Genomic DNA, 16,981 nt, shown 5'->3' with positions numbered 1-16,981 from the left:
TCTTTCTTAAATATAGATGTCATATATGCCTCCGTCCATTCCTTTGGGAGCTGTTCTCCATTTATGGCTTTCTGAAATATCCATTTTATCATCCAGTGTATTTTTTTGAGCCGTACTTTATAAGCTCAGGTGATATGCCTCCAGGTCCCGGTGCTTTCTTATTTTTGATTGCTTTTATGGCCATTCTCATTTCCCTATCTGTTATTTCTATTTTTTGTTGTGGAGATCTGCTTCGTCTTCGCCTGTTTTCTTTTCCAATGAATTGTGGTCTTTGTTCTGTTAACAGTTCCTTGTAATAGTCCTTCCATTCTTTGTCTTGTATATTTCCCAATTTAATTTTTTCTTTTGAGTTTTGTTTCAATCCTCTCAGTACTTTCCATGACTCCGAAGTTCTTGTACCTCCCATGTATGTTTCAATATTTAAGCAGGTTCTTTCCCATTCTTCATTCTTTTGTTGTGTTATTTGTTTTTTCACTTCTCTATCTTTTTTTTTCTATATTCTTTATAAACTTCATGGTTGTTTGTAGTCAGCCATTTTCTGTATAGTTGCTTTTTTTCTTCAATTATTGTTTTTGTTGGTTCATTTATTTCATAATAGTGCTGTTTATTTGTTATATGTTCTTTCGCTCCAAGGAATTCGAATGCTGCTTGTTTTATTTATCCATCCAATTTCACTACAGCCCAAATCAGGCCTTGGCCTCCTTCAACAAGCTTCTCCAATCATTTCGATTTACCGCTGTTCTTTTCCATCAACGCGTTCCCAGGCAGTTCCTGGCATCCTCATGGACTTCGTCTTCCCATCTCTTTTTAGGTCTTCCAACAGGTCTTTTTCCCTGCATTCTTGCATTTAGTAATTTTCTGGGGATTCTATTCTCATGCATGCGGACCACGTGCCCTGCCCACCGTAATCTCTACAGTTTAGTGTATTGTGCTAGAGTTGGTTCGCTATATTGCTCGTATATTTCTCTATTATACCTAATTCGCCAGTTGTTGTTTTCATTTATTGGGCCCAGTATCCTACGTAATATTTTTCTTTCAAAGACATCTAATGCATTGGTAGATTTCTGTGTCATCACCCATGTTTCACAACCACAACTTACTATGGGTCTGATTATTGTTTTATATACCCGGAGTTTTGTTTTCCGGTGTAAGTCTCGCGATTTGACCATCGCGAAATAGGCTTTATTTGCCAGCATAAGCCTTCTATTTATTTCCGGTTCTTCATTGCTTGCGACCAGATCCATTCCCATTCCTGGTTTGTATGAGTAGTTTTGTTTTATTTGTATTTATTGCTAGCCCCTACTGCTTCTGCACTCTGTTTCAACTCAACGTAGGTTTCTTCCGCTGCATTCACTTTTCTGCTCATTATGTTTATATCATCTGCGTATGCTGCTAATTGGGTAGATTTGTTTGTAAGTATGTTATTTCCGCTCACCGTCAACCGTCTAATTACATATTCAAGAACAAGATTAAATTTCTGTCATTGTCATTTGCACTAGTCGTATTAATTTTGATGGTATGCCAAATTCTTCCTGCTTGTTATACTCGCCTTTATACGCTCGTATATTTCTTCGATGTTGCTGTATCTGAATTCTATTGATTTTTGGTCTAGACGTTGCCGTTGTTTGTATAATTCTCTTATTAATTGTTCTTGGAGTAGTTCTATATTGTATTGTTTTTCTCTTATAGTGTTCAACGGTTCTTCTGTAGAGGGGGTCTTATTATGTTTGCAAATGGGCATTTTTGCTATCAGTAGTTTATGGTCAGTTTCACATTATGCTCCTCTTCTGACTTTCACATCTTTTATCTTTATTGGGGTATCTTGTTTGACTATTACGTAGTCTACTATCGATTTCAGCTTTCGTGTTTCTTGCGTCCATATATATTTATGATTATTTTAAAGAATTCATTGGTGATTTTTAGGTTGTTTTTTTAATTCGCATAATTCAATCAGATTGAGACATTCAATCAGTTCTCCGTTATCGTTTTGTTCATCCTCTCCAAATCTCCCCACTACTTTATCGTTTTCTTTCGTTCCGGTTCTGCCGTTAAGGCCTCCTGTTATAATTATCTCCACGTTCTTCTTGATTAGCTCTATTTGGTGTTGAAGGTGTTCCGTGAAATTTTCTTTTTCTGCTCTCGGGAAATCGTCTGTTAGTGTTAGTATACTCCTAGTATCACTGTCTCTTTACCGTTCTAACACTGTTCTTCAACTTATTTTTCATTAGTATTCCCACTCCTGCCTTAGCTCTGCATTCCTTATTAACTCCGCTCCAACAGTGGATATGGTCTTCTATTGTTTTCGTTCCATTTCCTTTCTTTTTGACTTCTGTTGTTACTAGTATGTCGATGTTGCTTTCTCTAAACTCCTTGATCACTTCCGTCGCCTGTTTGTTCCATCCGTGTATATTTCTATATTCCACGTTGCACATATGAATGTTCTATCTTTCCTTCGTTTTGACTTTTGGTTAAGCTTTGATAAGTCTGGGTCTTCCGAACTTTTCGCAACATTGCCCTCCTCCCGTATCCGATGGGGCTCCCTCTATCAGAGGTGTGGATTTCCACCCGGGGATGTGTTTGGCTTTTTCATCTTGCGAATTTCGTTCTTCTTACCCTTACGTTTTTCTGTGTGTTAGGTTGCTAATTCCTACCCCCCGTTAATTAGACCCCCGTTTGGAGGATTCTCTTCAGTCGCCCCTTCTGGATCAGACGCTGTTGGTTCTTCCGCCCTCTCGACCATTGTGACTTTTCCAGCCATCCTCTGCTCTTAAAAACCATTGACCGGTTTTCACCTGTACCTCAGGCAGGGACCCCCACAGAGTGCTATCAACCGGGTCAGGTGAATCCTGGTTTTTTTTTAAAGTATTACTCCTCTGTCCCTCCTCTTTTATCCGGGCTTGGGATCGGCTGCATCAGTTATAGAGCTACTCAATTAACCTCATACCAATCTAGACAGAGTACTATAATATATTATTTGGTTTACGTATCCACCGTCGTTTAGTCTCTGATTTATATTTGGAGGAGTAAACCACTTTAATGTAGTTTTTGACGTATAACTTAAATAGCAGAAAGATTTATTTTGTTAGTTTAATATACATTGGAGGAGTTATGTATAGAGGAGCTATAGTCGGGACGTGTAAAAAAAGTGCCAAAAAAAAATGCATAAAAAAACCAATTTAAGTTCAAATTGTACAATAAAGTTATTGTGTTTAAAATCCGTATTTTGTTTGAGTCTGACATCTTTGTGTTTTATTTCTTCTTAAACAGGTTTCATATTGTACTACCATTTTAATATAAATTCAAAATACTTCACCAACATTCGTATTATGATATTATCTAAACAATATTAACAATATATAGACTAGAGAGAAAATACTCAGATTTTATGGTTGTTCCTTTAAATATGCTGGTGAAACTAAGCAGAAAATGAGCATTTATTGACGAAAACATGGCTAGTTGTTAAAGTACCTAACTTTTTTATTATCCAACACAAGCAAATGAATCAAAAAAGAAAATGTTAAGAAAGCCTGAGGCTATAATTGAGTTTTAATTTTAATATTTTATATATGCTAGAATATTCTACAGGGTGTTCCGAACATTAAGGAAAAAACACAGTATGATTGTTACACCCGGTATAAAATGACACTGACCTGTCTAACAACAATATTATTACATCGATATTCTTAAATAATATAACTATAACATACTAAAAAAATGACTAAAATCGGACAACAGGTTTAGGAAATTCGAGACATCTAACATGACCCATTGTGAAGGTGTTCCGTTAATTTTGCCGGTGAGTGTATATAGTCTACTTGAAAAAGTTCCTTATCCCACTTAGATTTTGCACCCACATTTTTAAAATCCGTTTTTAACATTCTGTTGAACAGGCGCACATTTTATTTTTGCAACCTTCCCGATATGCAGCGCTGTTTTTAAATACTGATTCACTTGAAACTTTTTCTCACAAACAATTATTTTTGAACAGGCTTTGCAAAAAACTTTTTCTCCACTAAATTCTAACTTGGAAATACCCTTAATCCACGTCGCAGTTTTTACTATTTTCGCCATTTTTAAAACCAATCAAATCATTATATATATATATATATATATATATATATATATATATATATATATATATATATATATATATACGAGATATCATAGGACTTTATGGATAAAAATAGATTTACTTTAATCTATTAGCGCCCATGATATTTTAGGTATTTTTAGTAATATTATTTGTAACAAAGATTCAAATGTTACAATATTTGAAAAAAAAAAGAATAACTTAGATATAGATTTGTTCACACATGAGTACACTACATCTTAATCAATAATTTAACAGAAAAATTACTTTAATGAAAAGTTTAAAACAGTCTTTCTCAATACAGAGAGTTATATTACACTTTTCACAACTCCATCTTGCTCTTTGATGACACTGAGTACACCTTAATTTAATAAGTTTTTTTTTTGGAAAGTGTTCTCCTTCATGTTTCCTAACGGTAGGCATGGAATTCGAATTAACGGAGAATGTATCAATAACATCAGATACGCGGATGACACGGTGGTATGCAGTGACAGTTATGAAGCCCTACAGGAGTTAATGAATAGAATCACAGAAATGAGTCAGAAATATGAACTTTCACTTAACATTAAGAAAACAAAATGTATGATGATCTCTAAGAAGGAACAGCAAATTGAAAGAATCAATGTGAATGGTCAACCAATAGAAAGAGTAAAAATATACACCTACCTTGGTACGAACGTTAATGAAAATTGGAACTATTCCCTAGAAATAAAATCTAGGATAGAGAAAGCAAGATCTGCATTTCAAAAAATGGGTAAGCTATTCAAATGCCACGATTTATCAGTACCAATAAAAATCAGGTTACTACGATGTTACATCTTTCCTATACTATGGTATGGAGTTGAGTCGTGGACTCTCACAGACGCTAGCTGTAGGAAAATTGAGGCTTTTGAAATGTGGCTTTATCGTAGAATCCTGAAGATATCCTACGTTACTAACCAGTACGTTTTATTAAGAATGCAAAAAGGAAAAGAGTTGTTAACCACAATAAGAACAGCCAAAATCGAATACCTCGGTCACATCATGAGGAACAACGAAAGATAGGGGTTGCTCCAATTAATTCTTCAAGGAAATGTAGAAGGAAAACGAGGACCAGGAAAGCGAAAGATTTCCTGGCTGAAAAATCTATGTACGTGGTTCAACACAACAACCTCAAATCTTTTCAGAGCAGCAGTTTGCAAAATACAGATTGCCATGATGGTCGCCAACATCCGAAACGGACAGGCACTAAAAGAAGAAGAGGCAGAATATTTCTGGAAGGTATAGATTTTATATTGATTTGGCATTACAACCTAAATAATGTACAAATCAAGAAGACTACTTTGTTGATCTTCAGCCAGCTGATAGAATCTTCAACTATTTATAATAGTCAAGTTTATAAGATTAGTAAAAAGCTCCCACCGCCATTTTTTTCCTCTTATTCCGATCCGGTAACTGTTTGGTTCCTGATCATGTAAGTCTACACCACCCATGGACTTATTATACTTTTTAAATAAAGGAGAGAAACATCCACTTTGACCCTATACAGCGTTCCACGTTAAGAAAATAACATTAGGCTTATGGAGATCAGTGTTGCCAAAACTCTCAGGCATGCGGTTTACTAGATTGTCGATATATTTTTCGAATTTCCACTTTCAATTAACATTTAACTGTAAAGTCAGAATAACAACTGAAGAACCACAAAGCCTTATTATCATTTGTAGTCTCAGAGAACGACATAAAATCGCTGACATACGTACAGTACACCGTATTATTTTAAGTTGCAATTAGTAATTAGATATATGCATTCCAAGCGGTCCGTTTATTTGCTTTTAAATCTTTAATAGCCGGCAAAGTGCATGATTTAACTAAGCAATATATTCTACTGATTTCTATGATTCATGGTATATGATATTCTTACCGAAAAACAAATCAACTGTCGTTACTATAATTAAAATAAGATAAAATAAAATAATCTTTTCTAAATACTATTTATTTAATTAAAATCATTTTCCCTACTTTTCATCTCTTGTTTCGAATGGGCACTTTTGGTCAATTACGTTAAAAAACATTAATTTAATTCATGTCTGTGAAAACGAAAATACAAATTATACAACCCTGAATCGTGCTTGTATTCATCGTGGCATCGCTGCGCTTCTATCGTCCATAAAAAATACATGGCCCTATCTCCGCAATGTTATTTTCTTAACTTGGAACGCTCTATAACATCATTTTACAGGTTCCATAGAGTCGTAATTTGTAGCAACAGTCACTATGTTATTATCTTTCCATCTTACAAATAATATACCTTGAGCCTTTTCATATTGATGTTCAAAATAACCTCTGTCTTGTTTTTTTTTTCAATTGTTTAGCATTTGATAGGGGACATTTTTTTGTTCTATGGTTTCTTACAGTTCCAGTAGCTCTAATTCCTATTCTTTTTAATTTCTCCAACAGATCGTAACTTGTAAAAAAGTTATCAAAAAATAATGTTTAGTCTGATGGGCAAGCGATGTGGTCTACCATAGCCAGAACTACTTGGGATCCTAATGGTATGCTACTTTTCTTATCAATATTTTTTGCTCCACAATAAGTATCTACGACATAACAATATCCATTGGTACTACATAACAACCAATTTTTGTAGCTGTAGATTAAAGGTTTACTTTTTATAAATTGCTTACTGGTATGTTTCTGAAAAACCTTAACCATAGATTCATCAACACATAAATGTTTATGAAAAATACCGCACACTCTTTTATTCTGATCAGCTGTGTTAGCAGAGGTCGAACTTTTGCAATTTTATCATGTGCTGGTAATGCTGTATTGTCTGCAAGATGAATGTAACTCTTTATATCTAGAAATCTATTTCTAGACATAGATGCATAAACAAACGGCATATTTAAATCTTCGGAAAAACTCCAGTACATTCTTTCACTGGGTAGTTGGCAACATCCTGTTAGTAATAATACACCGAAAATGTTTGTATATCTTCTTGGATACACAAAAACTATGGTTGTTGTATTGAGAAGAATATAAATTAGTTTGGGTAAATATGTTTCAAATATGTCGTTAGTGAATAATTTTTCAAATATCTCAACTTCATTAAGTCTTGTCATTCATGTTTAACGATTCCACCCTGATGTTCCTAACATACTATTATATGTACAAGTTTTTGTCCATTGCGGGCCTAAACACTTTTGTTCTCGTAATCTTTTTAACTGCAGTGGCAAAGGTACATCCTTTTCATCTGAAGAGCAATGAACTTAGGTAGTGTCAAATTTCCTTCTATACGGTTATCATCCTCAATGTCTTCCTCATCAGTTAGCATATCTGGGCCTGCAGGAATAATAACAATATTCACCTCAGACTACGAATTAGAAGCACGAATAGCTTCTAAAGCTGAAGGTAAAACTTCGTATTTCTTTCCAAAAAAATTTCGAACACTTATACCCTCAAAATCATCTACAGATGCCATATCTGTAACAAAATTGTAAAATATCAAAAATAACTCTGCCTCCGATAAGTGCTGGGTGGATTGAGTAGCTCAGTAAATGCCGATCCCAATCCCGGATAAAGGAGGAGGGTTGAGGCGATGGGCTATCAACTCATCCCTTGTCAAAAGAAATAAATGCTAAAAATTTCGACAAAAAGCCTCAGAATACAAAGGATGGATGAAAACAAAGATGACTAAAGCAACGGAAAAGGAAAATAATATTGGCTAAATGGAATGTACAAGGACTGAGAACCAAACAAGCAGAAGTATTCAAAGAATTAGCGGAAAGAAAAATAGATATAAATATGTATTCTCACCGAGACCAAGAAAAGGGAAAAGGAAATGAAGAGAGAGGAGAATATATGCATATCTACAGTGGAGTGACTAAAGATAACAAAGCTAAGACAGCCATTTGAAAAAATCTTAAAAACAATATTAAATCGTGGACTAAAGTAAATGAACAAGCTAATACTGGAAATGAAAAAGAATAGGCACAAAATCGTAATTGTCGGAGTGTATGCCCCAAATCAAGATTCACATCCAGAAAGTAAAGACGATTTCTACAAGATGAATGAAATACTCTCTGAAGTTAAAGAAAACTGTGAAATCTTTATACTAGGAGAGTTAAACGGGAGAGTAGGGAGAGAAGAAAATAACAGAGTCGTAGGAAGATATGGGGAACAAATAAACAATGACAACGGAATGCGTCTTAGTAAATAAATAGTCTTAATATTAAAAGTTTTATGTACTGAGAAAAGTAATGCAGATGCCAATCGTCAGCTACCATATTCAATAGTGACGAACCGGCTTTTTTATTTTTTTCGGTACAGACTTCTTCTTCATCACCTTCTTCAGCCATATCATTCTCGACTAGAGCATCCCATCCCTGGCGCTTCTCCTAAAGTTTCTGTAGCAACAGTTTGGGGAATAGGGATACTGGATAGGTGAAACCAATAGGGTCAAATATACTCTGAGCTATGATGGAAAGCATCAGTCTCTTAGTTATGGGACGTTTCAATTCCATTCCTTGAAAAGTTTCACTATTGATTTTCAGAATGTCTCTTGAAGAGTCCCAGAGAAAACCAAGAACCAGGACAACTGTTTTTGTATTACCAGAGGCCTACCACCCTCTTAAATCCATCTTAGCTTCCTTCATAAGGGCGGTTGCTTCTGATACAAACACTCTTAACTCATTTTCATCAGTAACACTGGTCACACAATTATCCACATAAAACCCAGTCATAAGTTTTTCAATTGTGTTTTTAAAATACGGATTATAATTACAACATTTCTCCAGCGCCTTTGTTAAATGAAACTCTATAGTGGCAAACAGAAAAAATGGACTACAATTGAATCCAAAAACAACCCTTTTGTGTCGAAATACAAATTCCTTTCCTTCATTGTTCACCCATAAGAACCTCAAAAAATCTTTGTCCTTTGAATGTATAGAAATTTGAAGCCTTTCGAATACCCGATACAACTCCTACCTTTTGTTGTCTGAATCGTAATAGAACAGAAGGAATAAGTTCAATAAGATTATGCCATACCTCCAAACACTGATTTAAACAAGGACAACCCTGTTCATGAAATGGCGCGTCAAAGACTGGCCTAATTTTTGTAGTTTCACTATTATTTTTAATAACGGGCCTGTGAGGTACATAATGCACGCAATTATTCTCTTCGGGATTATTCGCTATTTTAATCACACCCTCGTTCAACTACTCATTGAATATAAAGTTATATGATTCAAACAAATTAGACTTTTTCAACTTATTTAAAGTATTATCTAACCTTCTCCTAGCGACAACTAAATTATCTGAAATTAAAGGATGCTCGTTCAACCAAGGTAACATAACTTAATACCTGCCTTCGCTGTCACATCGTACAGTCTCATAGAAAAAATTCTTAGCCTCTTTGGCCGCCACCTCTCGTGTCATTTTTCTACAGGGTCGGTTATCCCAATAACATCAAGCTCCCAGAGTTTCGCTACAGAATTATTAACAAACAACGAAAATGTAATCATGCTTGTACTAAAATTAGAAGCAACTGCCGGCACCTTGCCCATAAAAGTCCAACCTAACAAAGTTTCAACTGCTACAAGACCACACTGTAACTGTCCTGTCACTGTAACTGTAACAAGTTCCAAGTACCTTGCGCTATATTTATCTTTTGCCTCCATCTCACTGATTAACTCTTCTTCGGAAACTTCTTCCAATATACTTTCAAGTACCGCACATACCACTTGACAAAGCTCATTGCACTTTACTTGTAAAAGTTCCCACTGTACGCTAATTTTCTGCCAGGGTCGAGTGTCCACCGGTTCAGCTAACAAACTTTCCAAAACAGTAAACTGCACAACTGCTTACAACTTTCGTAAATGCACTACGAAGCACCGTTATGCGTTTTTTATCTGATTCCATTTTTCGCTTAAAAAGGTTACTTTGGCCGAGCCTCAAGACAAAAACAAAATTAAAACAAAAAGAGAAATCAAACGATTTCTACCTAGCGAAACCGAATTCAAATTTTTACCACTGTGTTTGGTTTGGAAGGGAATCTAAAATTGCATTCCACATGCCGTTCATCCTGGTCAAAATTCGTAGTGAATTCAGTTTCTGGTACTCCAAACGAAGTAAGTAACAAAACATAATGACGCTTTTAGATTTTTGTTTTGATACAGGGCAGCGACAACCGCTTATACGTATTTCGACCTCTTTAGGTCTCGTCAAAACGGTATAGCCACTGCTCTGAACCAAAACAAAATCTCTCCCGTCCTAGACAATAGTTATCAAAATAACTATATACGGACGTAACTACGCCATCTAAAAACAAAAAGAGAAATCAAACGATTTCTACCTAGCGAAACCGAATTCAAATTTTTACCACTGTGTTTCCTAAAACTAGCGAAACAAACAGCTGGATAAATTACTCGACAAGGGAATCTAAAATTGCATTCCACATGCCGTTCATCCTGGTCAAAATTCATAGTGAATTCAGTTTCTGGTACTCCAAACGAAGTAAGTAACAAAACAAAATTATTCGCCGGAAAAAAGTTTGTACTAAAATAAGCGAAAATAACTAACTTTTAAGCACACCCGTATATAAGTCCTGTCACGGTCGCCAAATATTACGTTAGGAATATCCTACGGTTAATTTTCGCAAGAGACTCCTGGTTCGAAAAAATACAAAATTAAATTTCTATTACAAAAAAATTACTTTTGTATTAAAATACACAAATGTGACTTAAAGTTTTATTTAATTCAGTTTGTTTCGGTGGTACAAATTTGACTGACTATCTCTAACTATATCTTCGCAATTGTATATATTTTTATAATATGATATTCGATACTCCCTACATTTTCAGACGAAAAAGTCGTAAAATTTAATTGGCTATTTTTCTATGAGAAAAATTTAAATTCAACAAAGTTTTTAGACTTACTACAAGAAGAGATTTTACCCAGACTTGCAGAAATAGCTCCAGATGAAGAAGAAATTTGGTTTCAAATGGATGGGTGCCCTGCGCACAACAACTGGGAGGTTAAGGAATTCCTTAAAAACAGCTTTAATAATAATTGTTTGATTGGACCTGACTGTAATATTAAGTAACCTCCGAGATCGGGAGAACTAGCTCCAAACGATTATTTTATCTGGGGGCATCTAAAATCAAAAATTTATTCTGACCAAAAATTTACAGATATTGAAGCATTAAAAATGTAAATTATTGAAGAGTGTGCAAAAATAACGCCACGCATTCCGGCTAATATTAGATGAGAATTTTATAATCGAGTGGGATACTGCTTAGTACAAAATGGCTTATTGTTTGAACATTTATTACAGTTTTATGTTTAGAAATTATCATAAATTATTTTTAGGAAGGATCACAGTAAAACTACATTGAAATTCTTTGATCTGTTGTATAACCTGGAATTGAATTGGAGTGTATTATGATATCTTGTGTTATATAAAGATCTGGCAGTGCTCGCACTATTGCCTAAATACAACATTAAGCGGCAGTTTCACATAGCAGTTCACTGTTATCGCAGCGACTTTTAGCAGTGGGGATATATCTACTGCGATGGGTTTTACTGTTATCTGCTGATTCACTACTCCTATGTTCAAATGAAACAGTCAGTTTTTGAAGATGGCGCCGAATAAAAAAATAGTTGTAGGTCGTGTAACTACGTATTTATTATTATTGAAGAAAAAATTATTATTAAAAAAAAAGTACCCTCGGTGTAAACGAATATACAGTAAAAAAAGATATTGGATGAAAACACCGTTATTAAACAGACCTCGTTTTGACATGGAAAATAATTTATTAACAGAATTATTAACTGTATATGGAGATTATCAGAATTTTACCCGTCTGCCATTCGGAAAATTCGTAGAATTGCACGAAAAGGTAAGTATAACGAAGAATACAGTTAACATTATCTTTTATGATATACATATACTTACCAGAGTAAAAGAAATAATATGTAACTTATAATTTTTGTAGATTGCTCCTTTGATCTCTAATTAAGAAACACATATGAGAAGTTCGATAAGTTCAAAACTTCGTCTTGCGGTTACTTTTAGATACCTGGCAAGTGGAAATTCATACAAGTCACTTGAATTTCTAAGCAGAATATCACGAATTACAAAAGCATGTCATGCAATTGTCATTGTCTTAAAAGATAAGTTTTTAAAGGTAAGTCAGACTGTCTATACTAAAGTAAATGCGGTTCGAAAAAAAAATTTATTTATAGAATATGGTTTGCAACAAAAAGAGAAACAAATCATTAAATTATTTCTTGAAGTGCTTTTGCTATAAGGTCTTCGGTCGTATAATTATTGTTCCCCTCAGTGTCTTCTTGGGATTCATTTACCTCTTGATGTAACGGTGTTGGAGGCTGTGTATTTTCTGATGAATAATCGGTGGCACTATCATATTTTGTAGCAAATATATAGGGGCGGAAAGATGGCGTGGACGCTGAGTTGTTAGATTTTGCGAGATGTATTTGCAATAACCTCGTGTTAACTATTCCAGTCAATTCTGTTTGTAAGCCTAAAGCTTCCTCTAAAGAATTACTCCTTAGTTGCGAAGCTATCAGATTGCCAAAATGATCAAATATGTCTTGCTTTGGTATTAAAAATATTTTATGGACTCTCTCTTATGCTCTCTTAGCTCTTATGGACTCGTCGACTGAGGAATCTACATCTTCATGTTTTCTTTTTCCTTTGCTTTACTTTTAATGGAACGAGAACAGATGTGCATGGTTCAGCTTCACGGTCACCATTATTTGATAAGCGTGAAACATTGGTTGCCTTTACATTCTGGTCTATGTATTGTTTGTCCTGTTCAACTTCTTTGTCCTGTTCAACTTCTTTGTTCTAAAATAAAACAGCGATATTACCAAAATGTTGAATAATAGGTACCTCTACATTAATTTTCTTAGAAAGAAGTATTTTTGAAATTTTTTAACTCTTTTAGGTGCCAGCTGGTAAGGAAGAGTGGCTAAAAATTTCATCTGAATTCAAAGAAAAATGGCACTTTTCACATGCTGTAGGAGCTTTAGATGGCAAGCATGTAGCTATTCGCGCACCTGAGAATGAGGGATCCTACTACTACAACTACAAAGGATTCCACAGTCTGGTTCTTTTGGCATTGGTGGATGCAAATTACAACTTCATTTATGTTGACTGTGGTGGAAATGGAAGAATTTCTGATGGAGGAGTATATAGAAATAGCTCATTATATGTCGTTGTTAATGGTAATAATGCCTTACAAATTCTTCCACCTGAACCTTTACCAGGAAAGGTGACACCTATACCTTATTGCATTATTGATGATGATGCTTTTTCACCCAGTCATAATTTAATGAATCCGTATCCACGATCAACAAATTTGTCGATAAAGCAAAAAATTTTTAATTATAGATTATGGAGAGTTGTAGAGAAGGTATTTGGTATCCTTTGTAGCAGATTCCGTATATTTACAAGGGCGATAGACGTTAATTTATGCACCGCAGAATCTATAATAATGTGTTGCTGTGTATTACATAACTTCCTGCGCCCAGAGACTTGTAAATTTTTAAAAGAGAACAACAATGAACGTTTTACCAAATATTGGTCATGAGGGAGGAAATTTGTCAAAAAATTTTGCTAGGCAGATCCGAGACGAGTTTGCAGACTATTTTGTTAATGAAGGAAATATATACTTTCAATGGACGAATATAAAATTTTTATGTGTCAGTGTATCAAAAACATGTAATTGAAAAATATCAAATAAAAAAGAACATAGCTGTGTTAGTTTCGTTTCCAAATTAGAAATGGTTTTTCGAGTAATTATAACATCGTTTAAAAATTGTATATGTTCAAACCACGGCACTGTTGGACAGTAAATATCAGGACATCTGTGCTCGTTCCTGTTCGTTGGCTATCATGGATTTTCTTTTTTTCTAATAGATACGTTGCTCTTATGGAAGCTATCTTCTTTTTTACGGTTTCTTCATCTATACCCATCTTTTCCGCAATTTTTGCAATTGCATCCTTTCTCTTCACATTATTCTTGTAAAATGGTGATTTTATATTCCATAAGCACTCATGTTCGCGACATAATTCGATTAATAAAAACGTTTTTTCGTCCGAAAACGCAATGCGTTTTACAGAATTCGCCATTTTTATTTTATAAATAAGTTACTGCGATAGCAAAACTAGAATTATTTCTACTTATCGCAGTAATTCTTATAACAATCCACTGCGATCGAAGTGGTGTGATTCACAACAAAGAACGGGTGACAGTCAAGCCACGCCTACCTAACAGTCGCTGCGATAACAGTGAACTGCTATGTGAAACTGCCGCTTTATTGCGATTTTTCATGAACTGAGTACATTTCATCAATTTTATTGCTTTGTAAATAATATAATGTATTGTTTACAAAGTACTATTTATTGTTCACTAGTAGTAGTAGTATTTGTGGAAATTTGCGTATTTTAGTATTTGTGTATAATTTAATCATAAAATAAAAATATTGCCAATTCAAATATTGCCAAATATCAGAATCGTCAATATGACCAAACGCAACATGCCATACAAATTTTTGTACCTCGTGTGGCCTGACTTAAATGTACCTATTATATTTTTACAAAATTTTGGAATACATTTAATTCGTAGAACAATTTTAACATTTGTTTTTAATACAGACTTCAGTCCTCTACAAATAGTTTCGTATGACTTTTGATGTATAATAATTAGCAGGAAGCAGGAATTCAACAATTTAGAATTTCCCATTGAGTTTTCTATGGCCCGTTTGGCGATTCACCACCCGGTATATGTATATACCTATATAAATATCAAAAATACTCCCATACGCCCATTTTACTCATATGAGTAGGTACATCTAATTTTAACATCAAATAAATCCCGTTATAATTAAAATTCTGAAAAATTAATTACTTAAGCCCTTTAGTAAACTTATTATAAACTAACGTAAACCATTTGATGTAAAAAGTTTGATTTTCAAATATCTTTTGTACTATAAGTAAAATTCTTTAGTAAAAAACATGGTTTTTGGTAGAATCTGTCCTTAAATTAAATTCAGAGAACGGTGTTAGAGAAGACTCGGCAAGATGCTTCTTATAAAAGAAAAAAAGTTTAATTACGAGCAGTGTTTCTCAGATACAACCGGTCAAAATTGACCGGCATTTGCGACGAAGTTATAAACAATAAGATGATAATCCTTAAACCATTGCCTTTTTTTCGGGGCGCTTTCTCGATAAAAATATTCATAGTTTTAAGATATTCATAACATAATTAAATTAATAAAAAAGATCGGTATTGCGCGTGAAAAATAACAAAAAACTAGGTTGAAGAAAATCGAATTTCAAAGTTCAAAATTGGTATATGCAAAAAAATGAACGGTCAGGTAGTGTAAGTGCGGAGTATAATTTATAAAAGTTGACTTTCTCAAAGTCGTATTCTTTTATGTTATGTAGGAATAAGTTATGCTTCATATAACGATATAGAAATATAGTCGCCGCCTCTGGAAAATGCAGAGACAGCAAAGAAACATTATAAATTAGCCAGACACATGTTCCCGGTGCCCATTTTTATTTTAGAAAGTTATCTTTACATTTTGTAGTTCAAAATTATTGTTAGTTTTATAAATTGTAAATAAATCTTTTTTAAAAGTGACTTCGAAGTGTTCCCAATATTTCTGGCGCTGCGAACAGGATTCTTCGTACAGAAACTAGTGTTTCCTGGTCAACTTTAGTTGTTTAACGAAAATCCAAAAGAACCTAAGAGAAGAAGGCACAAGGCAATGCAGAGAACATCACCACTGATCATCATCCTGTAAGTTTTTTCCTTTTTCTTTGAATGAGCACTTTTACTGATACTTCTGTAGAAAATTTACATTTATTATTAGCTGATTGTAATTTAAACTGTAACGAAATTAAAGATCTTTCTAAAGAGACGAATAGTTCACGAAATAAATTTCGAAACCGTAATCGTTCAAAAATGGCTCTTAACAATAGTGATATTTCTAGCTTATGTTCTACATTACCTGATTTTACCACAGGAGATAACCTCTCCACATTCATTAAATCCGTAGATAATCTACTTAGCTTTTTTACTAATCAAAATCTTACTGTACCACAACAATTTATTTTAAATGCAAATATTGTTTCAAAAATTAAAGGTGAACCCAGAGACTATTTAAATTATTCTAATAAAACCCTTTGGACCGAAATTAGGCCCCTACTTTTAACCAAATACGGAGACAGACGTTCAGAAGATATTTTAGTCACCCAACTCTCAACAACTGTACAAAAATCACAAGAGAATTACGATCAATATCATCAGAGAATTTTAAATAACCTTAATGATTTATTACAACATATTTCTTTACACAACAATTCAGAAACGGTAGAATTTAAAACCCCATATTTTAAAAACATTGCTCTAAAAACCTTTTGCACTGGTATTAATGAACCCTACTGCGAGTACCTGTCCCACTTTCAATTAAATTCCTTAGACGAAGCTCTCCAAAAATGTATATCATACGACAACCACAAAAATCAACAGCAGTACATGAATTTTTTAAAACGACAACAAATGCCAAAATCAAATAATAATCCGCCTAGTCATCTTAAAAATAACCCTAATCATTCGAAATATTATTCCAACCAGCCTCGAAATCAATACCAATCTAATTCTAATAACTCATTCCAATATAATAATCCCAGACCAAATAATTTCAGAAATAACTTTCCTAACAATAATAATACTTCAAATACTCCAAATAACTATACCCGAAACAATAATTATTTTCCGCAAAATAATACGAATTTAAATAGACAATCTTCATTTCCACAAAGAAATAATTTCAACCAACACACTAATAGACAATATTTTCCGCAAAATCGTCAAAACAATA

This window comes from Diabrotica undecimpunctata, chromosome 7, assembly GCF_040954645.1.
Source record: "Diabrotica undecimpunctata isolate CICGRU chromosome 7, icDiaUnde3, whole genome shotgun sequence".
Classification (NCBI taxonomy): domain Eukaryota; kingdom Metazoa; phylum Arthropoda; class Insecta; order Coleoptera; family Chrysomelidae; genus Diabrotica; species Diabrotica undecimpunctata.
This window is presented reverse-complemented; position numbering follows the sequence as displayed.